The sequence below is a fragment of the Sus scrofa genome, unplaced genomic scaffold, assembly GCF_000003025.6.
Source record: "Sus scrofa isolate TJ Tabasco breed Duroc unplaced genomic scaffold, Sscrofa11.1 Contig1734, whole genome shotgun sequence".
NCBI lineage: Eukaryota > Metazoa > Chordata > Mammalia > Artiodactyla > Suidae > Sus > Sus scrofa.
This window is the reverse complement of record NW_018084938.1, coordinates 115,921-133,051: the sequence shown is the minus strand read 5'-3', so window position 1 is coordinate 133,051 and position 17,131 is coordinate 115,921. Positions and strand designations below refer to the sequence as shown.

Sequence of the window (17,131 nt, the reverse complement as noted above, 5' to 3'; positions counted from 1 at the left end):
CTGTTTCATTGTTGACTGTTTTAGGTGATTTCTCCTGTTGGTTTGACTGGGGGTGGTTTCTCAGCTTCTTCATCTTGCTTGTTGTTTTCTTTCTCCTGAGGGAGTTGTACTCTCTGTTATCGGGCAGTGTTTGCCTTGTCACTACCATGGAATGTTTCCTGAGGGCTGGCATTGTTGGTCAGTCTTTTTGAGGCAGTGTGGCTTTTCTGGAGTGTTAATGGGGCTAACAGTGTTTCTTTGAAGCAAAGGAGGACTTCCTGAGTGCAGACAGGACTGGGAGGTCCACACCACGATGGTAGCAGATTTCACTCGGTCAGGCAGAGCTTTCTCTTTTGTTTTTAGGCTGTGGGGTTCTTGCAGGGTGTTGGCGGTGTTGGGCAGCTGTTCCTCAGGAGTGCAGCACCCCCTGGGGGCTGGAGCAGCTATCTGGGTCACTGAGAACCTAAGAGGCTCTTCCCTATGGCAGCCCAACTCAGAAGGACGGCCAGAGAATGTAGGCGGATCTTTTCACATTCTGGCCAAGCTTGTTGTAGCTTTTCTGGGGTGTGGGGGGACGTGCCTGGAGCTGGCATTCCTGTGCAGCTGTTTTGTGAGAGTGTGGCACCCCCTGAGAGCTGGGGCGGCTAGCTGGGTCACTGCTAACTCAAGAGGCTCTTCCCCAGGACAACTCGATTCAGAAGAACTGTCCGAGAATCAGGAAGATCTTTTCATGTTCCAGACAGGCTTGTTGTAGCTTTTCTGGGCTGCAGTCGGTCCTGCCAGGAGCTGGCATTCCTGTGCAGCTGTTCCATGAGAGTGTGGCACCCCCTGATAGCTGGGGCGGCTAGCTGGGCTGCTGCGAAACCAAGAGGCTCTTCCCCAGGTCAGGCCAACTCAGAAAGACTGTCTGAGAATTAGGCAGATCTTTTCACAGCCCGGCCAGGCTTGTTGTAGCTTTTTTGGGGTGTGCGGGGACATGCCTGGAGCTGGCAGTCCTTTGCAGCTGTTCCATGAGAGTGCGGCACCCCCCAAGAGCTGCTGTGAACCAAAGAGTTTCTTCCCCAAGGCAGCCCGACTTGGAAGGATTGTCTGAGAATTAGGCAGGTCTTTTCATGTCCTAGCCAGGCTTGTTGTAACTTCTCTGGGCTGCAAGAGGTCCTGCATGGAGCTGGCAGTCCTGTGCATCTGTGCCTAAAGAGTGCAGCACCCCTGATAGCTGGGTTGGCTAGCTGGGCTGCTGCGAATGCAAGTGGCTCTTCCCCAGGGCAGGCCGACTCAGAAAGACTGTACGCGAATTAGGCAGATCTTTTCATGGCCTGGCCAAGCTTGTTGTAGCTTTTCTGGGTGCAGGCCTTTTCTTGGGGGCTGGCGGTGTTTGGTGCTGCTCTGTGGGGGTGTAGCCCCTCCAAAGGGCAAGCAGGCCAGTGCAGGGACAGCCCCTGCAATGGTAGGCTTCTGGCAATTGTTGAGGCCAGTCCTCCCAGATGGCAGGCAGCCCCAGGTCTGGCAAGTGCGTAGGGGGTGATGGGGGTGGTGGGAGGGGATTCACTGGGAAGCACAGCTTTCAGCTAGCTAGCAGGCCTGTAAGCTTGCTGTGGTGTGGGGAGTATTCTATGGGGACCCACCCCTTCTTCTCTCCCCTCCCCAACATGGGCGCAGACCAGGCTCTTCTCCCAGGTTCCCCATGATGTGGCTCTCCACTTCCCTGTCCCTAGGGTATTGCTCCCTTCCCCTGCATCAGCTTTGCTTTCTGGTGTCCTAGGCAGTCTCTTCCCCATTAAACTAGACAGGCCAGTTTCTGGACCTCCCAAGCAGTCTCTGCTCTGTGCCCCCCCACCCCCAGCCTTTTCCAGGGACTAACCTCCAGAACTGAGGTCTTGGTGCCCAGCCCCCACCCAGGCATCTCAATTTTTGGTGACTGTGCCTGCAGTTCAGATGATCCATTTGGTTATCGATCTGCTTTTCAGAACTCTGACTTACTGCTACACTCTTCTCTGCATCTGAAGATTCCTCCAGTTCGTTTGATCTTTCCCCTGAGTAGGTGACTTTCCAGGGTGCAGGATCCTTTTCTCCTCTGCAGTTCCCTTTCAGGAGTGCCTGTCCACCTCGGATTCACCTTCTCTCCCTCTCCTCTTTTCTCTTGTTTTACCTAGTAATATCACGGAATTCTTGCCATTATTGGAGTTTAGGTTCTTCTGCCAGCGATTGGCTACTGTTCTGTGGGAGAAATTTATCGTGTAGATGTGTTTTTTTGTTGTTGTTGTGTCTGTGGGAGAGGGCAAGTGTTTCCTCCTACTCTTCTGCCATTTGTCTCTCCAGCACATTCTTTTTTAACCATAAGAGCTGGTGACAGGAGTTCCCATCGTGGCACAGTGGTTAACGAATCCAACTACGAACCATGAGGTTGCTGGTTCAATCCCTGCCCTTGCTTAGTGGGTTAATCCTGCGTTGCCGTGAGCTGTGGTGTAGGTCCCAGATACGGCTTGGATCCCACGTTGCTGTGGTTCTGGTGTAGGCTGGCAGCTACAGCTCCAATTAGACCCCTATCCTGGGAACCTCCATATGCTGTGGGAGTGGCCCAGAAATGGCAAAAAAACAAAACAAAAAAATGCTGGTGATATATCATGGTTCCTTAGAGATCTGTTGCTTGCATATAAGAAGTATCTATTAGATAAACATGCAATATTAAAAATGAAAAAGTTCTTTAGTCCCTGTGAACAGGGAAACAGCACAAGCAACTTTCATTATTTTCCCTAACCACAATAAATACAGATTTATTGTTTGCTTTTTTTTTGATTACCCAAAAAACACAGGTTCATAGTATTCAACAGTAAAATTTCTTTTAAATAAAGAACAAATGGAAAAATTTACTATGAGCTCTCCACAATGGCATCATTGATTATATTTATATTTATAATTTTCTGGAGTTCCTGGTGTGGTAATGAACCCAGCTAATATCCTTATGGATGCATGTTTGATCCCTGGCCTCGCTCACTGGCTTAAGGATCCTGCATTGCCATGAGCTGAGGTGTAGGTCACAGAAATGGCTGGGTTCCCCATTGCTGTGGCTGTTGCTAGGATGACAGCTACAGCTCCAATTTGACCTTTAGCCTGGAAACTTCTGTATGCCATGGGTACAGACTTAAAACGAAAAACAAAGAAGAAAGAAAACACAGTCTCATAGTATTCAACAGCAAAATTTCTGTTAAACAAGAAAAATGAAAATGGAAAAATTTACTCTGAGATATCCACAATGACATCATTGATTATATTCACATTCATGATTTTCAACCTGTGTATGTGCATGTGTGTGGAGCACAGGTTTGTGTTTGATATCCATAGTTTTTATATCAGATGCTTAGCTTTAAATATAATATGTTAAAATATATATTATAATTATATAAATGAGTATATATAATCAATATGTATATGTGATGTAGTTACATGACACATATTAATAGTAGTTGTTAATTTTAAATTATATAATTATTTATAGATATGACAGTTATAAAATGACAAATTTACCAATCCCTTCTAAAAGTCTCCAGGAAAAATTGTATGTATTATATTTTTAAATCTTGCAAATTGTATTGTAACTTTTCCCCATGCTCTTCTGATTATATGCAAACACTTTAATAGTAATATTAGATTTATTATGCCCTAGGATTTTAGTATATAGAAATATTTAATTAAAAATATACATAAATTGTGCCTAACATTCACTAGTGTATTAGTAAACACATAGCTCTTTCTCTAAGAAATGTTTTCTCCAGAGAGTTATCTCTAGGCCAAAAGTGGCTTTTTCTTTAAAACCTCTTGCAACATAGAGTTCCCATCGTGGCTCAGTGGTAATGAACCTGACTATTATCCATGAGGATGCACGTTCAATCCTTTGCCCCACTCAGTGGGTTAATGATCTGGCATTGCTTAGTTATCTGTAGTGTAGGTCACAGATGTGGCTTGGATCCCATGTTGCTGTGGCTGTGGTGTAGGCTGGTAGCTATAGCTCTGATTCAGTTCTGAGCTTGGGAACCTCCACATGCCACAGCTATGGATGCAGCCCTCCAAATACAATAAACCAAAATAAAATAAAATAAAACCTTTCGCAAAATGATTTTTTTTTAAATGGTAGTCACAACTACGTGGAAAGGAATGATACAGATTCCAAGATGAAAAATAGCAGAGTCTATTTTACAATTAATGATGTCATCCCTTGTCAAAGGTTTTACTGAGAGCAGACATTGCACAGTGAAGTTAAAGAACTATACATAGAATGTTTTACTGTTTACTGACACATATTAATATCTCTATATTGATAACATATAAAGGGAGATAGATGTTTCTTAAAAATACGACTAATATTTAATTTGAAAATAATTATCATTGTACACACTAGAAGCATAATTGATAACAACTGTCTGCTGAAATTTCAATACCAAAATATCAGAAATCAATCTCTGTAAACATAACTCCATTTTTAATAAAGTAAATTATTTATATAACAATTTTCAGTGTCATTATGATATCCTTGCTCCCTAGAATGTTTACCTTGGGGTTAAGAGAAGAAAATTCAGGTAAAAAGCATTCAAATGGAAATGAGAATTCATCATCCAATACCAAGATGGCATAACAAACCTACAAATTAGAAACATTTACATTAGTGTTACTGGCACAGCATGGTAGACTTTGAGGAAAATTATAGATTTTTTAATTAATATTTTACTTCATACTATAATAGGAAAACTTTAAATGATGCCCAGACTTAAATATAGTACAAAGTGAAATAATGAAAAGCATTCTAAACTGAATATTGTATAATTTGAACATTTGTTGGTGAAGCGAGGAAAGTTTAACTTTGGCTCAAAATTAAAATGCAAGACACAAGAATTGAAAAAAAATTGACTACAATATATATTTTTGACTGGGTCACTTTGCTGTACAACAAAAATTGGTACAGCATTGTAAATCAGTGATACTTTAATTAAAAAGTAAAAAAGGCAAAAAAAGAAGAAAAAATGGCTACATGAAAGTTAGTAATTCTACCTCATGGAAAAAAATACACACCAAAGATAAAGTTAAATTAGCACTGATGAAGTTGTAAAACAGATATTTTGCTATTTTTCATTGTGAATAACTTGTTTTAATATATCAAGGAAGGGTCCAAACAAAATCAGAAAAATAGGAATTTCCCATCATGGCTCAGGGGAAACGAAGATGACTAGAATCCATGAGGACGCAGGTTCAATCTCGCCTTGCTCAGTGTGTTAAGGATCTGGGGTTGCTGTGAACTGTGGTGTAGTTTGCAGACACAGCTTGGATCTGGCATTGCTGTTGCTGTGGTGTAGGATGGCAGCTGCAGCTCTGATTCAACCCCTAGACTGGGAACTTCCATGTGCCACAGATGCAGCCCTAAAAACAAGCAAGTAAGCAAGCAAGCAAGGAAGGGAGAAAGAAAAAGAAAATTAGAAAAACATAACAAACAGATGAAAAGGGAGGGAAATAATCTTTAAACATATGGGAAGTTACTTAACTCACTCATGAAAAAAGAATAAAATTTAAACCATATAAGCTCAGTTGTTAATATATCTGACAATCTCTTTGTAATCTCCTGGGAAAACACATTTGCATACTGACAGGGAGAGTGCAAATCCACAGGCCAATTGGCAAGGAAGGGGCATTGAGCAATACCCCTGAATCAATAAAATTTGTAACCTTGAGTTTATAAAATTTATAAATTTTGCATTTGTCAGCATTGATTTTACTTGCAAAAGACTGTAATCCAACCAAGCATAAATGATCCCATGAGCTATCTCTGTCTGATTAATGAGACATTTTGATATTGTCATCTATTCTTTTTTCCTCTAAAGCTATATGATGCCCTCCAAATAAGAGTTTTATAATTTATCCAAATGTATCTAGCAGTTTCATTAGGAAGAGTGGTTTGCTGCGATCACAATCAGAAATAGAACTTATTTCATTATTTGTTTTGAATGTTGGAAATTATACATGGCTTCAAGTATTTCCATTTAAGACTGATTCATTTATTTATCTAGAATTATAAAATAGCATCACATGTTTTTTCAATGGGTGAGCATTTATTTTAAGGAAAAGGAAAATTTATTTAACTGGTAGCATGAAATGGAAGCATGACATTAAAAGGAAAAAGAGAATTAGATTTATTTTCATTATAAGCATGATGTGTTCGTTAAAAAGTAGATATATATAGAAAACTAAAATAAAACTATCTCTCATGTGCACTTTTTGTATTTTCTTCCATTTATTGTAGGCATATTTTTGTTTTATTTAAATCCTATGCCCTACCAAAAAAAATGTATGAATTGTCAGATACGTATAACATTATGAAGCAAACACCTTTGCAACCACCACACAAGTCAGCTATGGAAAAATATGGAGGTTACAGATGCCCCCATACATTCATCTTTCCAATAAGTTATTAAATGAGCAGGTATCCTTAAATAATGTCTTTTAAGCTTTTCTAAAGAGGCATAAACAATATTAATGACAGCTTATGCTCAACAATATGTTTCATTCATGTTTTTGTAATTGTGTTTTGTTCCATTTGATCACTCTCTGCTTTTCCTTAGTATAAAATAATCAGAATCATTTTTCCATACTAGTAGGACAAGTAGTTAGTATTCTGAATAACACTAAGATAAACATTCTTGATAGTATCCCCTAACACACAGGTGAATGCAATCCTGCTGGATGCATATCTAGGAGCAAAATTTTTGTGATGAGTGTACGCTGTTTTTAATTTGGACACCAATTCATGTGCCAGCCTCATAGGAGTGTTCCTATGGCTTCATGTTTCACATACTTTCTATAGTTAGTCCATTTTAATTTTTATTGTGCAGATAGATATATGATGGATTTCATTTGGTTATTATTTAAATTTTCCTGGCTACTAATGAGTTATTTTCTTTTGTTTTCTGGCCATTTGGATTATAACTCTGTAGTTTCTTGTCAACTTTTCATCTGAGTTTTCTGAGTTTTGATCTGGAACACTTATTAACGATGCATCTAACTCCTTTCTGTTGAAAATTTTCACTCTGAATGGTTTCCTTTATGATGAACATGACCTAATTAACGCAGTTTGAGCAATCACTGTTTCTCCTTACAGTTAATAATCTATGCAATATTATTTCATACCAACGTCATGAAGATAACATATCTTATTATCTAAAGCTTACATATGTTGTATTCATATCAGATTTACAAAGTGGAATTCTGGAATTCTGTAATCCTTTTTTCTCAGAAATGATATGATTATAGGTCGAGTTCTCTCTTTTATTTAAATACACTTGATTCTAATTAAATTAGTACAGTTTGTGAAAGGATCACCTTTTCTACATTTTTTTTTGGCAGTATTCCCTTTTGCATATGCAAGTGTGTGCATGTGTTGGGTATGTGTTGTGCTCTCTACTATATATCACTCCTGTCCTTGTCAATTGTTGAGTTATATCTCAATGTTTGAATTCCACACTATTATACTAAGGAATGTTGTCCAATAAAGTAGGTTCTGTCAATTTACTGTTCTTCAAGTGTGCCTTGGCTGTAATTACTGTATTTGTTTTCACGACAGTTTTGGAATCAGCCTAAATTACAAATATACACTTCCCCACCCTCCACCTCACCCTCCCACACACTGATGGAATTTTATTCTTTGTTGTTGAATTTCTATTTCACTGAATTGATTTGTATTGGGGAAAACTGACAGCTTTTCAATATTGAGTTTTCTAGTACATGAACGTGTTATAGGATCCATTTACTTCTTTATCTTAAATTTCTCTCAGATTATTTTCTGATTCACTGTGAACTTCCTGCAGTTTTTTTAAATTATCATTACTTTTAAGATTTTGATATATTCCTATTTAAATAGTATTCTTTCTTTTTTATTGTTTTGTCTTTCTGCCTTTTCTAGGGCCAAACCCTTGGCATATGGAGGTTCCCAGGCTAGGGGTTTAATCAGAGCTTTAGCTGCCTGCCTACACCACAGCCACAGCGACACCAGATCCCAGCCGCGTCTGTGACCTACACCAGAGCTCATGGCCACAATGGATCCTTAACCCACTGAGCAAGGTCATGGACTGAACCCACAACCTCATGGATCCTGGTTGTATTTGTTAATCACTGAACCATGATGGGAACTCCTTAAATAGTATTCTTAATGTCCTCTTATTTTTGTTTCTTTTATATGGAAATAAATTGATTTTGTTTGTTGGCTCTGCATCCAGAATTCATTTATTAGTCTAATAATATTTTCCATATGTACATTAGTAACGTCTTCCAATAATTAGGTTAATATCTACTTTTCCATTGCTCATCTTTATATTTTTTTCTCTGTGTAGGCTAATCTCTAGTAAAATGTTGAATAAATACTATAACAGAGAAAATCACTTTCTTGGTCCAAATTTCAGAAAGACCTTTCAAAATTTTTAACTTAATTATATTTATCAACCCTATGGGTGTGATAAAGAAAGGTACTTCAGTATCACTCTTGATGGAAAATGTTCTTTAACCTGTTACTCCCCAAACTAGGTTGAACATCATTTTAATATTGCAAATTTACTGTGAATCAATGTACTGTAGATGACATTTTATAATTTTATGCTAAATTAAATTTTAGCAATAAAGTTTATTAATAATAAAGTTTATTAATTTATCTAGTTATTCAATGGTTTATTCTCCATGAATATGCAAATTATATAAGAACCAGGTTTTTTATTCTCTGTAATGCATCATTATAACCACATGATATAGTAGGCCAATGCTATTTTAGACATTAAAACCAAACCTGTTACCTTATGAATACTCCTTAGTGACCACATTCAATGCTACATTGGACAAAATAACCATGCAGCTGATCCCTGCCTCAATTCCTGGATATCTATGAGATACAATGAAATGGTATTGTTCTAAGCCACAAACTTTGGAGGTAATTTGTTAAGTAGTGCTAGAAAACTGAAATAGGACACTTCCAAATTGTTACAAAGCCAACTTTTGAAACTTTACTTCTATTCTTCTTCAAGATGGGTAATATGTTATTAACACAATTGTCATCTGTCACTGTCATCTGAACATTATCTCCTTTCGAATGATTACCTTAATTTTTGCATGTGTTTTTTAGACACCTTTCTTGATGCCATGACACCTACTTGAACAAAAGAACTAAATGGTGGATAAATTATGGCTTTGTGAAAAATAAATCATTTAAACGCATATTACTTTAAAGGAAAGACAGATTTTAAAGACAAATTAAAATAAAAAACCTTACGCAGATTGCATCATTTCCAAACCAGTTTGACTGAAAATGGGTCCAATGGATTGTCTGTATATCAACTGGAAACATCTGAAGAAATACAGGACTCTTTTTTTTTAATGGTAAATTTTTGTTTTTGTTTTTTAATAATTCTATATAATTTCAATATACTCTACCAGAAGAATAAAAAATAAGTCAAGAAACCTTAGACAATGGGTGAATCTATATGGGGGAAAAATAGTTCAATCCCATACATAATATATCACTAGAAGCAAACATGCTTTCATATTTTTTGCATTAGTAAAAATTAAAGTAACAAATTATTGAGATGCCAGAAGCATTATTTAGCCAAGCATACAAAGTAAGTCTACAAAGATGAATTCAGAGATAAGTAGAGGGTAAGAATTGTATTATCACACCACCACATTTTAAGAATTCTTATGCAGACTTTCTATTTTTAATCTTTACTTAGATGTGCTATAAATCATAAAGAATTAAATTGAGTTTTTTGAAAGGTAAAAATGTCTAAAATTATAAGCACATAGATATTTAACAAATGCTCTCCAAAGGCTTATCATTTTATTATCTAAAAATCATTAAAAGAAAAAAGTGAATGACAGTTATATAAGAGGGGAAGTATTAAAATCCATTGTGGTATAGGAGAGGTATATGACATCAATTCCTAAGTAAGAAATATTAATTTTCTCATAAAAATTCCAATCACCAGTAAATTTGTGAACTGAATACAAGATTTCCAAATACATAGTTTCTTATCAGCAAGACACCCTGTGGATAAAATCCTGATATCATAAAATTCAGCATAAAACATTAAGCTAGGAATAAGTAAAGATAATAAATCATATTAAAGGGTGAAAAAAACTGAACAGTATTTTCTGATTATACAATAGCAGAATGAAATAAGAAAACAAAAATTGAGTTGAAATCAAGCAGGCGATTAAATAAATATTAAGGTACCAATTTCCTCAAGGCCATCAAGACATCCTTATTTCTCAGACTGTATATCAGGGGGTTAAACATTGGGGTGACAAGAGTGTAGAAAAGAGAGAGAAACTTGTCCATTCTGGATGAATGTTTGGATTTAGGTCGTAAGTATGCAATGACTGCAGTTCCAAAGAATAAAGTCACAACCATGACATGTGAAGAGCAAGTGGAGAAGGCCTTTGCTTTTCCTCTTGCTTATGGCAACTTCAGGATGGTGGAGGCGATCTGACTGTAGGACCCAAGTATCAACAGAAAAGGGGTCATAATAAACACCACAGCAATTGTGAAGAGCAGCATCTCATTCAGAAAAGTGTCTCCACAGGCCAGCTTGAGTATTGGGGGGATGTCACAGAAGAAGTGGTTGATTTGGTTGGATCTACAAAAGGGCAGAGAGAAAATCTGGCATGTCTGCCCTATCTCAATCAGAGCACTAGTGATCCAGCAGGCAGCCACCAGCTGGACACAGGCCTTGTGGTTCATGACTAGAGGATAGTGCAAAGGGTTACAAATGGCCACATAGCAGTCATAGGCCATCACTGTAAGAAGGAGGCACTCTATGTTTCCAAACGTGAAAACAAAACTCATTTGTGTGGCACAGGCAAACAGAGAAATGTGTCTTTTCTGAGTCCAAAGGTTTACGAGCATTCTGGGGAGAGTGACCGATACATAACAGATTTCCAAGAAGGAAAAATTACTGAGGAAAAATACATAGGTGTCTGGAGAGCTTTGTCAGTCCTGGTTATGAAAATGATGATGCCATTTCCCATCAGAGTTATCACATAAACAAAGAAAAATGTCACAAAAAGAAACATTTGGAGATTGGGAATATCAGAGAACCCAAGAAGAACAAATTCCATTATTGAAGTGAGATTTACATCCACGAGGTCTTTTTGGTGGTCCATCTGTGAAAGCAGTGCAATTAGACCTTAACCTTTGTAGATCTTTTTTCTAATTCTAAAAACTTAGAGGATTTTGGGGAATCTGCACATATGACTCTATCTTCAACTATTTCACTGCATTTTATATCCTGATCTCAAAGACCACAATTGAGATCCAGTGGAGAACACATGTTAAATTCTAAATGTATATACATATTTAATATCTAACACTAGGCTCGACATCAGATGAAAGTGATGTTTGAGAATGCTACGTTTTTATTTTTCATCTTTTTGGGACACAGAAAAATTAGTCCATTTTACTACTCATGTTAGCACATGGTGTTCTGAGGCAGAAACATTTGTACCACATTTTTTCAGTGGTTGAGCACCGCCAAATTTTGAAATGGTAGTTTTTGATAATTTCCCAACTCTTCCATGGATGGTTTTAGTGTACACAGCATTTCTTCCCTTTCTTATGGTGCAGCTGTAACTCTTACTATATGTGCATACACTTTATTTGAAACCATTCTATTTGCGTTTATCTGTCAAAATAAACACCACTGTCATTAGGCATTATAATGCAAGACCTGTTATCCAAACATGCAGCAGATGCTTGAAAAATGTTTTTCTAACCTATTTGACTGTTCAATTAACCATGACATATTTGAAGGAATTGCACTGATGTGATTTCTGAAACTCTGCCTAGTAAATCTACTATCCAGTTTCTTGCTATGTGAGATGAATTATTTTTGACTAAATTTTATTATTTTACTAATATATGAGGAAAGACAGAAGGAAATCAAAACCGAAATTATGAATTATTTATGGCTAATAGGCATTTGTTTAAAATATATTTTAGCTGGAGTGTATGGGATCAAATATATTGTTACTGTAGGTAGTTGGATGTACAGAGCCTCAACTTTCCCATATATTGGAATATACTTGGACAATATGAGTATTTAAGCAAGACAGGTGATTAACATATTTTAGCATTCAATAATATTTGGCAAAGCAAAGACGATTTTAACTAAGCAACTATTGTGTTAATAATATTTTCTTATTTTAAAATAATCTTGAATTGTGTGAATGTCCTCACATTATATTGTAGATAAAGAAACTGAGGTTCAAAGATTTACATGACTAAACTAAAAAAAAATTATTCGACCTCCAAGTGTCATGAGCACTGTGTGGAACTTAATTCATATATAGCAGATTTCTAAGATAGAAAAATTGACAAGGAAAAAAATGTGGCTTTCTGGAGGTCAGGGTCATTTTTTTATTAGAAATATGGTGCTATTGCCAATGAAGATAATGATATAGATGATGAAAAACAATCCAAATAGCAACCACTGGAAATGGCAGAACATCAACTAAGGCCAAGAGAAGAAATTCCACCAATTTATTTAGATTATCTTCTGACGGAGCTGACTTCAGAAAAATAAAATAAAATTCCCTAAACTCACCTTTCTTTAGAGACAAGGATATTGAGACTCACTAAAAGTGAATAATTTGACCAATTTTACGTAGCTTTGTGATTGCAAACTAGTGCCTTTTAATTTTTTTAGTTTTAAATCCCATATCCTTGATTTTTTATTCAGGTGATATTAAGTAGTTTTAAAATTTTTCTACATTTTGCTTCCTTATTTGTGAAAATCAAATGAGATAATGCTGATAAAATTATGACCTTTCAAATTTAAATAGATTGATTATTTATTACTTAGGACATATAGTATAATTATTATGATTATTATATTATGTTTTTGTTTGTTATAGCTCATAACTAGCAAACCTGTATTTAACACAAATCATCAGGCCACCTGTTGATAATCACTTTTTTGCAGTCTCACCTTTCATCTGGGTAAGGTCTAGATCAAGAGAACCAGGATCTTAAAAAGCAAAGTTTCCCAGGTTCTCAGTCCTGCTCAGGGCTCATCCCACACTTGCACAGATCTTAATGTGGGTGCCCCCATCCATATTTCACCTAAGCATCTCTTGGCTCACCACTTGCCCCAGACACTTTCAGTTCTCTGTCCTGGTGGGATTGGACACTGTCGACCAAATTTAGCATGGATACAGCATTACCAGTAAGGAGTGCACTTTTCCCCAGATGACCAAATTGCATTATTTCCTCACTGCCTGCTAATTCTGTGGGCTCATGCAGGTTATACAATCTCCCAGGACCACAGTGCTCTCAGCTAAGTGACCCAGCTTCTGTTCCAACATTCAGGTTAGTCATGAGACTTCAGACAATTAATTCATGTACAATACCTTGAAGAAGCTCTGGCATTTATAAAGATCTATGTGTGCTAGTTATTATAAATAAAAACTAAGATTTTATTTTCTGAATTTTACTCAGCCTTCTACACAACTTGAAAGCATTACCTAAAATTAACTTTTTTGTATCACATGAAGATTATGGGAATGGAGTAAGATTTAAAGCAGTTATCAAATATTATAAAATCCCTAAGCAATTCACCTTTCAAGCTGTAAATTCTCCATGAATTTTCTGCCAGTATAGTTTTTTTGTGCTATCATCTTTACTTTGCAGACTCTAACATCTATAGTATGCATCACTATTTAGATCTTAGTATTGCAATTTCATCAATTCCTTTCATTCGCCTTTTCTTTAAGAGACACTAAATTACGTGCGTGGAAAGGGCTGTTACCATTTTTCTACTTGGATCCAATACAGATCCAAGAAAGTTACAGTACACTTAATATGGTGCTCAGTATTAGATCCTGAAATGAACTAAAGCAGTAGACATTATTTAAATGAAATATTTGTAGTTCCTGCTGTGGCTCAGTGGTAATGAACCCAACTAGCAGCCATGAGAATGGGGGTTCAATCCCTGGCCTCATTCAGTGGGTGCAGGATCCTGGTTGCCATGACCTGAGGTGTAGGTTGCAGAAGCAGCTTGGATCTCGCATTGCTGTGGTTGTGCTGTACACCTGCAGCTCCAATTCGACCCCTAGACAGGGAATTTTCATATGCCCCAGTGAAGCCCTAAAAGAAACAAAAAAATTAAAAAAAATAAAAAAATAAATGAAATCATTGCTCAAAAAAGGGAGAAAATAATTAATACAGGTGAGAACAAAAAATAAGCAATTTTATGTATCACTTTGAAGATCAGTAGAATTTAATTTCAGTAATTTCACTCTTCTTACCTGAATATAACCACTTCCAGTGATAAATAAAATATAATTTCTAATCAGATGAGTCCAACTTTTCATACTTAATTTATCAACATATAATATAAAACACACAAGATTTATGTATATTATGCTCATTAGGAAACAAAATAGAAAAAGCAAATAATTACTTTCTGTGAACCCACAAAAGTATATTATTCTCTTTTCTTGTAAATGTTTATATGTTTTTTTAATCAAGTAAAATAAAACAATATTCTAATGTTGTTGTGTTTAAACCCATGTCTCTATTCCCTGGAAAAATACAGTGTTTAAGGGAATACGTGACAAGATCTTAAATCGGTTTAATATTGGTCATATTAATTAAGCTTCTCTACCTACCTTAGTTATGCCTGTATATTTAGGATTAATTATAAAGTTATATATGATTAAAAATAATTTTGAGATTAAAACATTATTTTATACATTTTAAATTAAAATGTATGTTTTCCTTTAAAATAAATGTTCCTTGGATTCCCCCCAAATTGTAAATGATTAACTGGATTGATGTAAATCTCTTTTTAAAATATCATGAAGTATAAAATTTGTTAAAAAATACTTGTTACCAAGTCTTATCTTAAAATAAATTTTATCTAACTTATTTCTCACATTTATAAAATTGTATGAGGTATTCAAGTTTTCAAAACAATTTAGTATTTTTCATTAAGATAATTATTTAAATATAAGTTATGTTGAATAAGAGACATGTAGAATATATTTTAAGGTGACACTTTTGCTATTACATGGTAAATATTTATTTTTAAATTAAAAATAATGAACTAAGTCTTATGAGTTTAAAATGGTTCATATTTACGATTTTCATTGAGATGATGATTATTTTCGAGAGTTTAAATATTTATATTACTTTGACTGAAACCACATATTTAATCAAAGACATTTCACTTAAATATTCTGTTCTTTCCAAAAATAAATGGGTCCTTAATAAATACTTTCTCTACCCCATGAGGTCTCTTTGACCAGACACTTAGCATTTCCAATTAAAATCATCTTTAGTGCTTTATATTGTGTTATATTTCATTTTTCCCCAAGAGCTCTCCCTCTGCCCAGACCACTTCCTCTTCAGCCTCTCCATGGAATAGGGTTCACAGTACATTTTATTTCTTGGACATGAATAGGGTGCTGAGCATCAAAATTGGAGACCATTTAAAACCGAGGCACATTCAATTCATGCTCTATTATAAACACTCCTTCTACAGGCTCTATTCTATCAAACTGAGATCCTATCACAAATTCCTGAACATGTTTTTCTTATATTCTCTCTATAACAGATTTCATAATCAGTATTCAATGCTCTGCACATGTAGTAGTTATAAGCTCTGATAAAAACAATTATTTTAACTTATAATGCTTATATTTTATTGATTTCTTCATGGACACCAAAGCACCATGAAAAGTAGCTGTTGGATTATTATACCTAGTTTAAAAATTAAATTTGGAATCAATGTTAACATTAACAGAGAAAGGTTCTTCTTTTTAATGCAGCATTTTATCATCTTTCTTCAATTTAATTTCCAAGTGTGAATGCGGTTTGAAGTGGAAATAATACCAAAAACTTCATGTGGCACAAAATAAAATAATTGAATTTCCCAGCTCAGGTAGTAGAAGACTGTCAGGAAAACAGTACATGTCTTCCAGGCTTCAATTCTAGTAAAGACAATTATTTCCAACATTTAGATTATTTAAGAATCTCGGCTTGGTCCCAGTTCCTCCTATCAAAAATAGGATTTCCTTTCTATTATTTAGTAAATACTGACTCTAAAGGTTTATGATTACAAAGAGAAAATATGGAGTTCCTGTCATGGCACAGCGGAAACAAATCTGACTAGGAACCATGAGGTTTCAGGTTCGATCCATGGCTTCCCTCAGTGGGTTAAGGATCTGGCATTGCTGTGGCTGTGGCATAGGCTGGCAGCTACAGCTCACATCTGACCCCTAGCTTGGGAACCTCCATATGCTGTGGGAGTGGCCCTCAAAAGATAAAAAGACAAAAGAAAAAAAAAGAAAAAAAGAAAACATCACCAGTATACATAACTCTTCTAGAAATGTGATAAAACAGAGTGACTAGGAAAGTTAATTGTAAACTATCTGGAGCCATGTGGTAGAGATTGTGGAAGCTAAGTGAGGAGTAGGAGGTGAGAGAGGCTTCACATGGGGACAGGAGGTGACAGAGTACAGCAAAGGAAATGCTCATCAAAGAAGAAGCTATGCTGGGAAGATGTCCTAAAACCTTGTATCAGCAGAGTGTGGTATTATGCACTAGTAGAAAATCTTCTAATGCCATAACATAAAATATCAAGTAAAATTATTCTAATACAAATGAAAATTTATCTACAATAAAAATAGCATACCAAATTGGCAAAATATGGACATTAAAAAACTTTACTGACAAAGCTGGGAAACCTTTGAGAAGAAAATAGATTTTTATTAATACCTCAGACCATGATGGAAACATGTTTAATGACACATGTTTACATATTTTATAAAATTTAATAATAAAAGAGTTCAAAGTATAAATTTTTGTAAATTTGAAGCACAGAAAATTTATCTAATCTTGGCTTAAGATTAGAAAGCAGGACACAAAATTTGAAAAAAAAAAACTACGTAAAAATTAGTAATTCTATTTGGGAGGAACAAACTTGCACCAAAGTAATATAAAATATATTTATAAAGTTGACAAAAATTTAATATCTAACATAAAGTTCTATTTGCCTTTATGAATAACTACTATTGAATATTGGTTAAATCAGAATTAAAAAAAAATAAAAAAATGGGCCAAACAGATGAA

General features: G+C 35.6%; 1 pseudogene; it reads right to left on the bottom strand.

Moving 5' to 3' along the window:
* Window positions 1-10,225: 10,225 nt before the first annotated feature.
* LOC110258259 lies at window positions 10,226-11,133 on the bottom strand (annotated as a pseudogene).
* Window positions 11,134-17,131: the final 5,998 nt, after the last annotated feature.